The 11,898-nt window shown below is 49.0% G+C and overlaps 1 long non-coding RNA gene across 2 annotated transcripts; it reads left to right on the top strand.

The window, feature by feature from the left end:
* The first annotated feature begins 3,695 nt into the window (after positions 1-3,695).
* Positions 3,696-10,715, top strand: LOC149913827 (uncharacterized). Of its 2 annotated transcripts, none has more exons than XR_016460949.1 (5): positions 3,696-7,263; positions 7,576-7,658; positions 7,916-9,650; positions 9,800-9,943; positions 10,328-10,715. It is a non-coding gene; the product is annotated as an uncharacterized LOC149913827 (long non-coding RNA). The 2 variants fall into 2 exon arrangements; XR_016460948.1 differs by having other exon boundaries at positions 10,325-10,715.
* Positions 10,716-11,898: the final 1,183 nt, after the last annotated feature.

The raw sequence follows: 11,898 nt of genomic DNA, 5'->3' as shown, positions 1-11,898 counted from the left end.
GGACTCAGCTCTGGTGAGGCCGCACCTCGAGTGCTGTGTCCAGTTTTGGGTCCCTCACTGCCAGAAAGACATTGAGGCCCTGGAACAGGTTGAAAGAAGGGCAGGGACACTGGTGAGGGGTCTGGAGCACAGGCCTTCCGAGGAGCGGCTGAAGGAGCTGGGATTGTTCAGTCTGGAGGAGAGCAGGCTCAGGGGAGACCTCATTGCTCTCTACGACTACCTGAAGGGAGGTTGTAGTGAGCTGGCGGTCGGCCTCTTCTTTCCTGTAACTGGCGATAGAACTAGAGGTAATGGCTTCAAGCTGCGCCAAGGGAGATTTAGGCTGGACGTTAGGAAATACTACTTCTCTGAAAGAGTGGTCAGGCAGTGCAATGGGCTGCCCAGGGAGTGATGGAGTCACCGACCCTGGAGGTGTTCAAGGAACGTTTGGATTTTGTGTTGAGGGACACGGTTCAGCGAGTACTATTGGTGACAGGTGGACGGTTGGACTGGATGATCTTGTAGGTCTTTTCCAACCTTGGTGTTTCTGTGTTTGTGTGTTTCTGTAACCAAGAGAGGAAAAGAGAAGCGTCAGGTCATAAAAGGGCATAAAGGATGGAACGCTGTCTCTGCAGCCGTGCTTCTGCTTGCGGGACGCCCGGCACTGCAATTGCAAATAAAATCTGCTTTATCAGCGATACTGATTTGCAGAATCAAACTCTCTAACCCACGTAGGTTATAAGAGCAGGTACATCTTTATTTCAGCGCTGCGCCACACACCAGGTGCAAGGGGGATCGCTCCTCCTAACTTGCACACCGGAAAGTGAGATCCCATTACATTTATAAGTCAATCCATACATATTCAGGAGTGTTACCCAAGACTCACTCACCTTTCCGGGAGTTCATTTACATACTGTCCCCCTCCCCAGTGCATGCACAGTAGCATCTATTGGATGAAGGCCCAACGTCTTCCTCCCCCTCTGGTGGTTGTTCCGGGATGAAGTCAGATGTCTTCCTCGCTATGTCCTTTCGACCTTTGTCCCAGTTTTGAGCTCTTCTCCCATCCTGCATACCTCAGCAATCTCTAATTCTGCCTATCCTTTCCTCCCCCTCACGTTCTCAGGGACCCTTTCTGCTGACTAGAGAAGGCTGTCTGTTGGGAGCGTATTTTGGGCTAGCAAAGGTTAAGCAATAAGTTCCCCGTGAACTAACAAGAGGTTAAACTAAGAGACGAATTCCCTAAACTAAGCAATAAATTCCTCCTGAGTTAGCAAGAAGGGTTAAATTACGTGATGCGAGTTTCTTTTGAGTTAGCAAAACCAAGCGATGTTACAGACCTTAAAGTAACTCCCACTTTCCACCTTTTGCCTCAGCTTATGCATTTTCCATGTTTCGTAACTACTCTTTGATCCCGATGTTTTACACAGCCATAGTACACACCTCATTGCAATGCATGTTAACGCGAGCAGAAAGATTATGACAATCCCAGATACAAATAGTTTCTTGAGCCAAGTGAAGTTAGGCAGCCAGCTAGTCAGTGTTTCCCATATCTCTTTTAGTCCCTCCGTAATTGGGTTAGTTTCTATTTGTATTTCTTGTATATTATCTTTTATCTTCATGAGCCTCTTGTGTATTGATTCCAAGTGGTCCGAAAGATTAAAGCAACACATTCCACTAAGATCCTCACAACCGTGGCCCTGAGCAAGTAATATGAAATCTATAGCAGCTCGGTTTTGGAGTACTGCGTGGCGTATGTTATCCACATCGTATACCAGATCTGATATTACTGCCGAGGTAAGATTTAATTCTTTTGCTGTAAAGCACGCCAGCCGTTCCAAATCCACGGCATTCTTTGCAGCAAGTATTGGAGTAAAAAAGGTGGCTATTATTACAGCAGGAGAATTCCAAAATGTAATCTGACTATTGCAGGTTTCCAATAATTGGTGTACGCTCCTGCCACCCCTGTGTGACTTACTGCTTTTCCAAATGGTGCTGTTCAGAAGGTCTCTCATTCTGGGAGCAAACAGGGTTAACTTACCAAGATAACAGGGCCCACCTACTGGCCTTACCGGTATACCAGGCCAGGCTCGATCCCCGCATATTAGAAATATCCCAGGTGGCAGTTGTTTTGCTTGCATACTGTTATTCCACACATTATCTGTTTCTTCTTCACAAGGGAGGCTACTCCCAGATACATAGGTGAAGGTCGAGTCATGGCTTATGCGATTCATGGTCCTCCAAAGTTCTAACTCGTTTTTACCCCAATACTCAGCCATGGAGGCTGCACTCGTCGCTGTTTTGCCTCCAAAGCGAAAGCACCGCGTTCTATTTGGGTCACGTCTGGATTCACTATGCACTACCGCTCCCAACAAATCTAACTCTTCTGGGTCTGGACGGCTAATATTCAAACTGTTAATTATAACACTCATATGAAAGGCATCTTCTACCCCCGTATTTGCTTTGTACTTCCGGCAAGTCAGAGTGGATCCTGGGCTTATCCCCAGCGTACCACATAGAGTTGTGAGGTTCGCAGACAAGCCCACAGTGTTGCTCACATAACTTTTGAATACAGACCACTGAAAACCCCATGGAACCCCAATAAGGCATGTTCGGAAGGGGTTTGAGGCTGATTGTAACGCGAGGCAAAAAGATTCTTGGTTAGTTTGGTTAGCCCAAGTAACCCACATGTTAATTCTAACATCTATGTTATGTATGGCTTCCCCTCCCCCTCCTAGCAGTAGTTTCAACAACACCATTATTAATCTTTCAATGTCCCTCATGTTATTGTTTCCTTCGGAGTGCCACTCGGAGGGGTCCCCTGGTCTCTGCAGTCCAAAGTGGTTGAGTCACCTTCTTCAGGCGGCTATGGTGTATCCACAGAATTAGTCCCTCTATTTTAGCTGCTGTGTAGGTGAGTACTTGATAAGGTCCTTCCCACTTTGGTTCCAAGGGTGAATCTGAGAGGGATTTAACATAAACATAGTCGCCTGGAGAGATATCATGTATTGGACCATCCAGGCCTTGTGCCCTGGTCCCAAATACTGCCTTTTCCATTCTCCTTAGTTGTTTTGCCAAGCTTACCATATACTCACTCAACATTTCGTTCCCCACTTGCACTGAAACCCCCTTTTGTACAGCATAAGGTCTTCCACAGAGAATCTCATAAGGGCTCAACCCTTCCTTGGTTCGAGGTTTAGTCCGGATTCTTAATAAAGCCAAGGGCAATGCCTGGGGCCATGGTATTCTAGCCTCTTGTCCCAGCTTTACTAGCTGTAACTTTATCAGGTGGGTCATTTTTTCCACTTGACCACTGGACTGAGGCCTGTAAGGGGTATGTAATTGCCAATTGACTCCCAATAGGGTACTTACTTGCTGCACTATTTTGGCAACAAAGTGAGGCCCTCTATCTGAAGATAACACAGCCGGCACCCCGAACCTTGGAATGATTTCATGCAATAACGCTTTAGTTACTTCTCTTGCCTTATTGGTTCTACATGGGTATGCCTCGGGCCATCCTGAAAAGGTATCAGATAAGACCAACAAATACCTATGCCCCCCTTTTCTTGGGAGTTCTGTAAAATCTACTTGCCACTGTTGTCCAGGGAAATTTCCCTTTCCTATCTGCCCTACCTGGACCTTTTGACCTGTCTTGGGATTATTCTGCAAACAGATCTCGCATTGCTGGGTTACCTGTTTTATTGTGGTATATAAATTTCTAGCTACCACTTGTCGCATTAAACTCCTATGCAAGGCTTCCGTTTCCCAGTGGGTTTTCCTATGCTCTGCCATTACTACAGCCCATAATATAGCGGATGGAATAATTAGCTTTCCATGTGGCGTAAAGGCCCACCCGTCTTCTCCTACCCATCCCCCTAAATCATTTATCAAATTCCAGTCTCCCTTTGAATATTTTGGCTCACCATCTACTTGAATTTTACCATCCAGAATCAAGGATCCCTCTGTCACTGTGTTCTCGGCTGCCTGTTTTGCTTCTCGATCAGCTAAGGTGTTTCCCATTTCTTCCGCATTGTTCCCCCTTTGATGAGGACAGCAATGCATAATAGCCACTTTATCAGGTTGCTGTACGGCTTCCAAGAGTCTGAGTATCTCCTGGGCATGTTTAATGTTCTTTCCCTGGGAGGACAACAAGCCTCTCTCCTTCCATATTGCCCCATGAGCGTGCACAATACTAAAGGCATATTTTGAGTCTGTCCATATGTTTATCTTCTTCCCTTTTGACAGTACTAGAGCCCTTGTCAAAGCTATTATTTCAGCCTTTTGTGCTGAGGTATTTGGAGGTAGGGCCTTGGCCTCTATTACCTTCTCAATGGTCGTGACTGCATACCCTGCCTTACGGGTCCCTTGTCAGACAAAGCTGCTGCCGTCCGTGTACCAGGTGTCTTCTGCATCCTATAATGGTTCTTCTTTCAAGTCCAGACGGCTAGAATATACAGCTTCAATAGTCTCTAGACAGCCATGGGATACAGGTTCCCCTGTAACTCCACTGAGAAATGAGGCTGGATTAATAATGTTCGTTACTGATATTTCTACATCGTCCTGTTCCACTAAAATGGCTTGATATTTTAGAAATCGCTGAGGGGAAAGCCAATGTCCCCCTTTCACTTCCAACACTGTGGAGACCGTGTGGGACACTAGTACAGTCATCTTTTGCCCCATTGTAAACTTTCAAGCCTCCTGGATGTTGATTACTAGAGCAGCCACAGCCCTTAGGCACCCTGGCCAGCCCTTGCTTACTTCGTCGAGCAGTTTAGAGAAATAGGCTACCGCTCTTTGATATGGCCCAAGGTTCTGAGCTAATACCCCCAGAGCTATTCCCTGTTTCTCATAGGAAAATAGCAAAAAGGGCTTGGTTACATCGGGAAGACCCAGAGCTGGGGCTTTCATTAGCTCCTGCTTTAATCGTCGGAATGCCCCTCTAGCCTTCCCGTTCCATATTAAGTCTTTGGGATGAGATTTTATCAGCGCGTAGAGCGGTTTTAGCAGTATTCCATAGTTGGGTATCCATAGACGGCACCATCCGGTCATCCCCAGGAATGTTCCAAGCTCCTTAGATGTATGCAGTTCGGGGGTCTGGCAGATAGCCTCCTTCCGAGCGGTTCCCAATGTTTGTGTTCCTGCAGCGATGCCATATCCCATGTATGTTACCTGCTGCCGGGCTATTTGTACCTTCTGGGGAGAGACTCGATAGCCATTAAGTCCGAGGAAATTCAGTAAGCTTATTGTCCATCCCAAACAGACCTCTTAGTCTTGGTAGCTATTAAAAGGTCATCCACATACTGTAGTAATACCCCTTCACCAGGTGGACGCTCCCATAGCTCTAGGTCCTTAGCCAGCTGGTTCCCGAATATGGTGGGGCTGCTTTTTAAATCCTTGTAGGAGTACAGTCCAAGTGAGTTGGGATTTTCGTCCTGTACTGGGGTTTTCCCATTCAAATGCGAACAACGGTTGCAAGTGGCAAGCAGAAGAAGGCATCCTTTAAATCCAGGACAGTAAAGCATGCTAATTCAGTACATAGTTTGGTGAGCAGGGTATAAGGGTTTGCTACTAAAGGATACAGATCCTCTACTATTTTGTTAACTGCCCTCAAATCTTGTACTATTCAGTAGCTACCATCAGGTTTTCTTACTGGTAGTATCGGGGTACTGTATTTTGATTCACATTCCACCAATAGGCTGTATTTCATAAATCGGTCAATTATTGGTTGTATTCCTTCCCTATCCTCCATCCGTAATGGGTATTGTTTAATCCTTGGGGGTTGGCTCCCTACCTTAACCTTTATAACCACAGGAGATGCATTCTTAGCTCGCCCTGGGATTTCAACTTCCCAGACTCCTGGAAAAACCTGATCTTTTATATCCTCTGGGATCTCCGTGTCTATTGGGGTAGTTATTAAGGCCAAGCTAAGTAATTCTATAATGGACTCGTCTTTTACTTTGAGCTTCATTTCCCCTGCCTCAAATTTTATTTCTGCATCCAATTGTTCTAGTAAATCTCGTCCCAGAAGGGATTTTGGTGAATTTGGCATATACAGAAATCTGTGTATACCCACCTGCTTTCCAAATTTAAATCTTAAAGGTTTGAGAAAATATGCCTTTTCTGGATGACAGGTGGCCCCTTTTACCATGGTATATTCTTGACTGAGCGGTGTTAAGGATTCATTCAGAATTGAATACGTAGCCCCCGTATCAACTAAAAATTCCATACTTTGCTGTTTATTCCCTAGCTCGATTTTAACCAGTGGATCCACTAGGGTGGGTTTCCCTGGTCCCCATCATTGTTCTAGTGGGGCTTGGATTCTTGTCCATGGCCCTTTACCCCTCTGATTCCACTGAGGGCAGTCCCTCTTCCAATGTCCTTTCCTCCTACATATCGCACACTGGTCCCTACCAAGTCTCTTCCTTCCCGGTTCTCCCCTATCCATCCCTGCCTTGTCTATCTCTTCTAATGCTGCCACTACTATTCGCTATCCTGTCTCCTACCTTCTTCTTCTTGACTGCTAAACACCCTCCATGCTTCCTCTAATAAACTTTCTAAGTTACGTGCATCAAGACCCTTCATTTTCTGCAGCTTCCGCCATATGTCCCCTACTGACTGTCCTATAAACAATGATACAAGTTGCTGGATACCTATTTCTGATCCTGGATCTAAGGATGTATGCCTCCTCATGGTATCTCTTAGCCTATCTAGGAACTCTGAAGGAGTTTCTCTCGGTCCCTGCCTTATAGCATATAGAGCAGACCAGTTGATAGTTCTAGGGATAGCTCTCTCCATTCCTTTTACTACCCGCTCTCGGTATGTTATCAGGCATACCCCTCCCCTCCTTTCGGCCGGCAAGCCGCCCGCGTGGCGACAGCGCATGCGCGACAGCGTCTCCATAGCAACCGCGCTTCAGCGCGACTGTCCCCGCCCGTTGTCCCGGCGACGCGCCGTCGCGCGCGCTGTGACGTCATCGCCCCGCGCCCGGACCAGGAGCCGGCCCTGAGGAAGTCCTGCCGTGCCCCGCGCTGCTCCAACGCGGCGGGGCGGCCCCGGGGCTCCGAGCGCCGCCTCAGCTTCTACAAGTGGCTGTTCGGGGGGGGCATCGCTGCGGGGCCCTGCCTGGGAGGCTGAGAGGCCGGGGGGCCGCGTGCCGCTCTGCGTTGGCCCCGTGGGGCCTCTGTGCTCCTCAGGGCCTCTGCTCGGGGGCGGGAGGTGCCCCGTGTCCCCCCTCTCCCCCCGCCGTGGGTCGCCCGCAACGCCCCAGTCCCTCTGTGCGGCCCCTAGGTTTGCACTCTCCCCCCAGTTTGCCCCCTCCGCTTCCCCCATTCTGATCACTTCGGTCCTTTCCCACCCCTCCCCTCAGTGCCTCCCCTCAGTGTCCACCCCTGTTTCCCATTCTGACCCCCAGCGTCCCCTGTCTGCCTTTCTGCCTGTCTGCCTGTCCGCCCCGGCCCCCCTTCCCTCCCCAGTCCCCTCTTCTGATCCCTGGTGCCCCCTTCCCCCACCCCACCCCCACCAGTCTCCCCGTTCTGTCTCCTTGAGTACCCTCCAGTCCTTTCTATCTGACCACCAGTATCCCCTGTTGTCCCCCCCAAGGTTGTCCCCAGGTGGATCCAGAAAGTCCTTGGATTCATCCAGAAGGGTCTGGAGATGTCCCAGAAAGATCCTGTAGGGTCCAGGTGGGTCTCCAGGTAATTCTAGGGTATCCTTGGATTCACTCAGAAGGGTCTGGGGATTTCCCAGAGAGGACTTGTCCGGTCCAGGGCGTCCTCCGGTGGGTTCAAAGGGTCCTGTTTTCTTCTGGGAGGGTCTGGAGATGACCCAGAGGGATTTGGGGTGACCACGGGGTCCCCTGGAGTCCTCCAGAGGTCTCAAATGGGAATTCTGAGGACAGCCCCACATAGTGACACGTCCTCCTTCTGCTTTGTCCCCGCAGGATCGCCCTCAAAACCATCTGTTTCTATTAAAATAAATACTGCGTTGATTTCATTGCATTTTTTTCCCAAGTTCCCTTCAGAAATGGACGGTTCCTACCACACCCTCGTGCAAAGCCCCACTGAAACAAGCCCACACAGGGCCACCGTGCGACACCAGGACAACCGTCAGCGGTGCCAGCACTGGGACAACATCCTGTCCCTGAAGTTTTCACTGTCACTGTAGCCGTGGAACCTGGCGCCGTCCCAACCCGTCTACCTTGAGAGCCCCATCAGCGTCCTACAGCTCCCTGCCAAGTGTGGAGGGAGTGCTGATTGGGCTGAGGGGAGAAAGGCACTACAGAGGGACCTGAATAGGCTGGATCGATGGGCCAAGGTAAACTGAGTGAGTTTCATTAGGGCCAAGTGTCGGGTCCTGCTTTTTGGTCACAACAAGCCCCGGCAACCCTACAGGCTTGGGGAGGAGTGGCTGGAACGAGTGACAGGACGAGGGGAAATGGCCTCAAGTTGCGCCAGGGGAGGTTTTGGTTGGATATCAGGAAACACCTCTCTACGGAAAGGGTTGTTAAGCACGGTAATATAGGCTGCCCAGGGAGGTGGTTGAGTCACCATCCTTGGATATGTTTAAAAAGCATCCGGGTGTGGTGCTCTGGGCCATGATTTAGCGGAGGGTTGTTAGAGTTAGGCTAGTATGGTTAGGTTGTGGTTGGACTTGATGATCAGGAAGGTCTTTTCCATCCTGAGCAATTCTATGATTCTGTGTTTCTATGATTCTATGCTTGGCCTTGTCCAACGGAGCCAAATCTGAAACGCCTTGTTGTGCAGTGTGAAAGAAACACAGCAAGCTCACCACCTTCCTTTTTTTCCTTCGTGAAGTCCCACCCGAAGAAATCAGTGCAGTGGGAGATCCTGAAGAAAAGGGTGCTTGGGCGTGACCTGGGAGAGCATCTTCTCCACTCCGGCCATGATGCTGAGGAACAGCCCATTCTTGGGATCTTCTTCTGTTGGCAAGCTGAAGATTAAAGAGAGATCATGTCTAGCAAGGGGCAAGTTGATAGCAGTGGTTAACTGTGTACTGGGAGTTGATGGCTGAGGGGTGGATTGAGGCTAATGCTAATAAGAGGCAAGCATCAAAGTTCAATGTCGGAGCGCTGAAGACAAGTTTGCAATCTCTCAAAGTCTTCAAATAGATACTACGTATATTTTCAAATGATACAAACTTCATTACTGTGTGTGAGAGAAGATTCATAAGTACGGTGAGAAAAGAGTGGATAGAGGGAGTGAGAGATGGCAGGAGAAGAGCTGAGAGGTCTAACTGTTTTTAAAGGAGTGCTGAGGCAGCTGGCTTGGATGGCTTAGCTAGAAGAGTTTTTCTGTTTGCCTGTGTGCCCTGGGTATCCATCTAACATTGCTTAAAGCAGACTGTGCGAGCCAATCCCACGTTAGCCTTTTGGCCAAAGAGAGTGTACTGAATCAGTTTCAGAGCTCCTCTGGACATGAGATTTAACACCTCCAATCTGGTGGGAGCTGTGATGGGACTTGCAGTGTCTCTGGCTTCCCCAGAATTACTTTCTCCAGGCTGATTCCTAGGTCCTGGCACTTCTTGGAAACCAAGTACACCCCTCTGTTCAGTTTCTGCACCAGAACCTACAGTGACATCTGTGACAGCTTTCTCCTCTAAGGAAGAACCAAGCAGTTCCGCCTTAGAGGCTCTAAGCTGGGCTTAGTGGATGGGAGGTGAGAAGAGCACAGCCTGGACCAGGACTTGAATAACTGTAAAAAAAAAAAAGGAACCCCTTCCTTTTCTTGACTCTATTTTGTATTGCTTTTGACTTGTTTTCCTCTTCTTCAATCCCCTCTGCCCACTTTTGTGTCCTTCTCTCCAGCCACAGATTTGACTCTGAGCAGATTCCTGACCTAACCCAGGACAGCTACGTCTGTGACATTCGCAGCGTGAGCTCCCTCTGCAAAATGTACTTCAGGGAGCTCCCGAACCCCTGCTGACCGACCAACTGTATGAGAAGTTTGTGGTAAGTACAAGGCCATGTCTTTCATTTGCCTCTTCCCTGGGCCTCTTGGCATGGCCTGTCACATACACATACCTCTGCGCACCCTTTTTGGTCTTCATTCTGTTTAAGTTGGGCTTGTTATAGAGATCCAAAGGTTGTCTCTGTAAATCAAGCAGTTCGTGCTTCCTGCACACCAGATGCCCACCTGGTGTTGGCATTCCACCACTCGAACAGTGGGAGATGGGTGCAGCAGTGCCCCAGCTCTGAGGTCCTTTTTCTGTTGCCCCATGAGGTTTACTCATGGGGGCGTGATATTGATGCCACACTGGGTGGTTCCAGGAGGTGGTTATTTGGGTATTAACAATGCCTGCAAGAATTCCTGTTTTTTTCCTGCTGTTCCAGCAGCTGTGCTGGTGGCATTTGGCCGATCCCCATCAACTCACTGATCCCCCAACTCGCTGTTTCTGTTAAGAAGGTAACAGTAAGCTCCCCAGTGTGTGTGTGCGATATATTTACCTCCGTCTGGAGCTGCCACACACTTCTTTTCCTTTTGACCCAGTGTTTTGCTTGCCTGTTGCAGCAGGACTTCAGCCGAAAACAAAAGTCTAGCTCTCAGTCAATGTGGCCAGTACGACCCCTGGGGTAATGCTTTGCTGAGATGTAATCTCTTCACTGTCCCGAAGGTCTTGTCTGCCTGTGCAGTGAGGCACAAGAGATGGCACGTGCCAAAGCCTTGTCCAAGGGCTGCACATCTGCCCTGTCTTCTGTCTGATGACAGCTTTAGCTCGTCTGCCTTTTCTTCAGATCACAGCAGAGCGAGTCTGCCTGCATCAGCAGAAGAGTTGCCTTCATGGAGGTGCTGTCGGCCATTGTGGAATTCATCTTGAACCACATGGATGTCCTATTCAGCTCCAAATCCAGCCCAGTCATCGGAGATGGAGCAGGTGAGTGTCTCCCTCCATTAGCCTTACCTTGTCCAGATACCTTGATCAAATCCTGACCTCCTCTGAGATATTTGAAATATGCTTTTACTGTCGAGGAGACAGCAGACTTCTGGGCTCACATAAGAATATGGCTACCAGTTATCTTTCTGGGCAGCCAAGGATGCTCTGTAAGGACACACATCTGAGTGTCCTTTTGGCTGCTGCTGTTAGGTCCTTGCACTGGCAAGCCAGCCATACAGAATAACACAACTCTTTCCCCCACTCCCTCTCTCCTTTCTAAGATCACTCTCATCAGTGCTTCTATGCGTTTTCCCCTTTGAGCGGTCCTGCAGTGCAACACAGTGCACGGTCTGCTGATCCTCACAAGCATCTCAGAAGACAAATAGCAATTAGCAGATTTAAAGAAAGCACTTGGTATTCCTTAGCACTGATGCTGAGAAATGTAAGTCCTGCTCTTAACATGAGATATTCCGACAGACGCTTTCCTGCTTACTTCTGCACAGTCCCTATAAGTTAACCAGCAGGGCTGTCCAGCTGCATGGCCCAGTTCTCTGCCTGCATTGCTGATTTGTGGCTTTAGAATCACAGAAGCATAGAATGGCCTGGGTTGAAAAGGACCTCAAAGGTCATCTAGTTTCTATCCCCCTGCCATGGGCAGGGTCACCAACCACTAGACCAGGCTGCGCGGAGCCACATCCGGCCTGGCCTTGAATGCAGGCAGCTCTAAGTTTGTTCCATCTGCTTTGATAACCTGTCCTTCCAATGCAATTTGCACAGTCACGGCAGCTATTACCACCGGCGGAGTACAGATAGCTGCTTTTCCAGAATATTTGCTGCTTTCCGTTTTGTACAAGCGTTGCTCTTCCCTGCATAGCACAGCTGCTGTAAGTCCAGCTTTTGTTCCCACTGGAAGGCAGTTTGTATATCAGCAGGATGCAGGGGTTAGCTTGGCTGGACAGGAACAGCCACAGCAGGCTGAGCTGTGCCAGGGGAAGATCGACATGCAAAGCACCTGAGCCATGTCTTATTTTC

The sequence above is a fragment of the Phasianus colchicus genome, chromosome 34 (genome assembly GCF_987193195.1).
Source record: "Phasianus colchicus chromosome 34, bPhaCol1.hap1.1, whole genome shotgun sequence".
Taxonomy (NCBI): domain Eukaryota; kingdom Metazoa; phylum Chordata; class Aves; order Galliformes; family Phasianidae; genus Phasianus; species Phasianus colchicus.
Note: the sequence above shows the minus strand (reverse complement) of the source record. Positions and strands in the feature narration are given on the sequence as shown.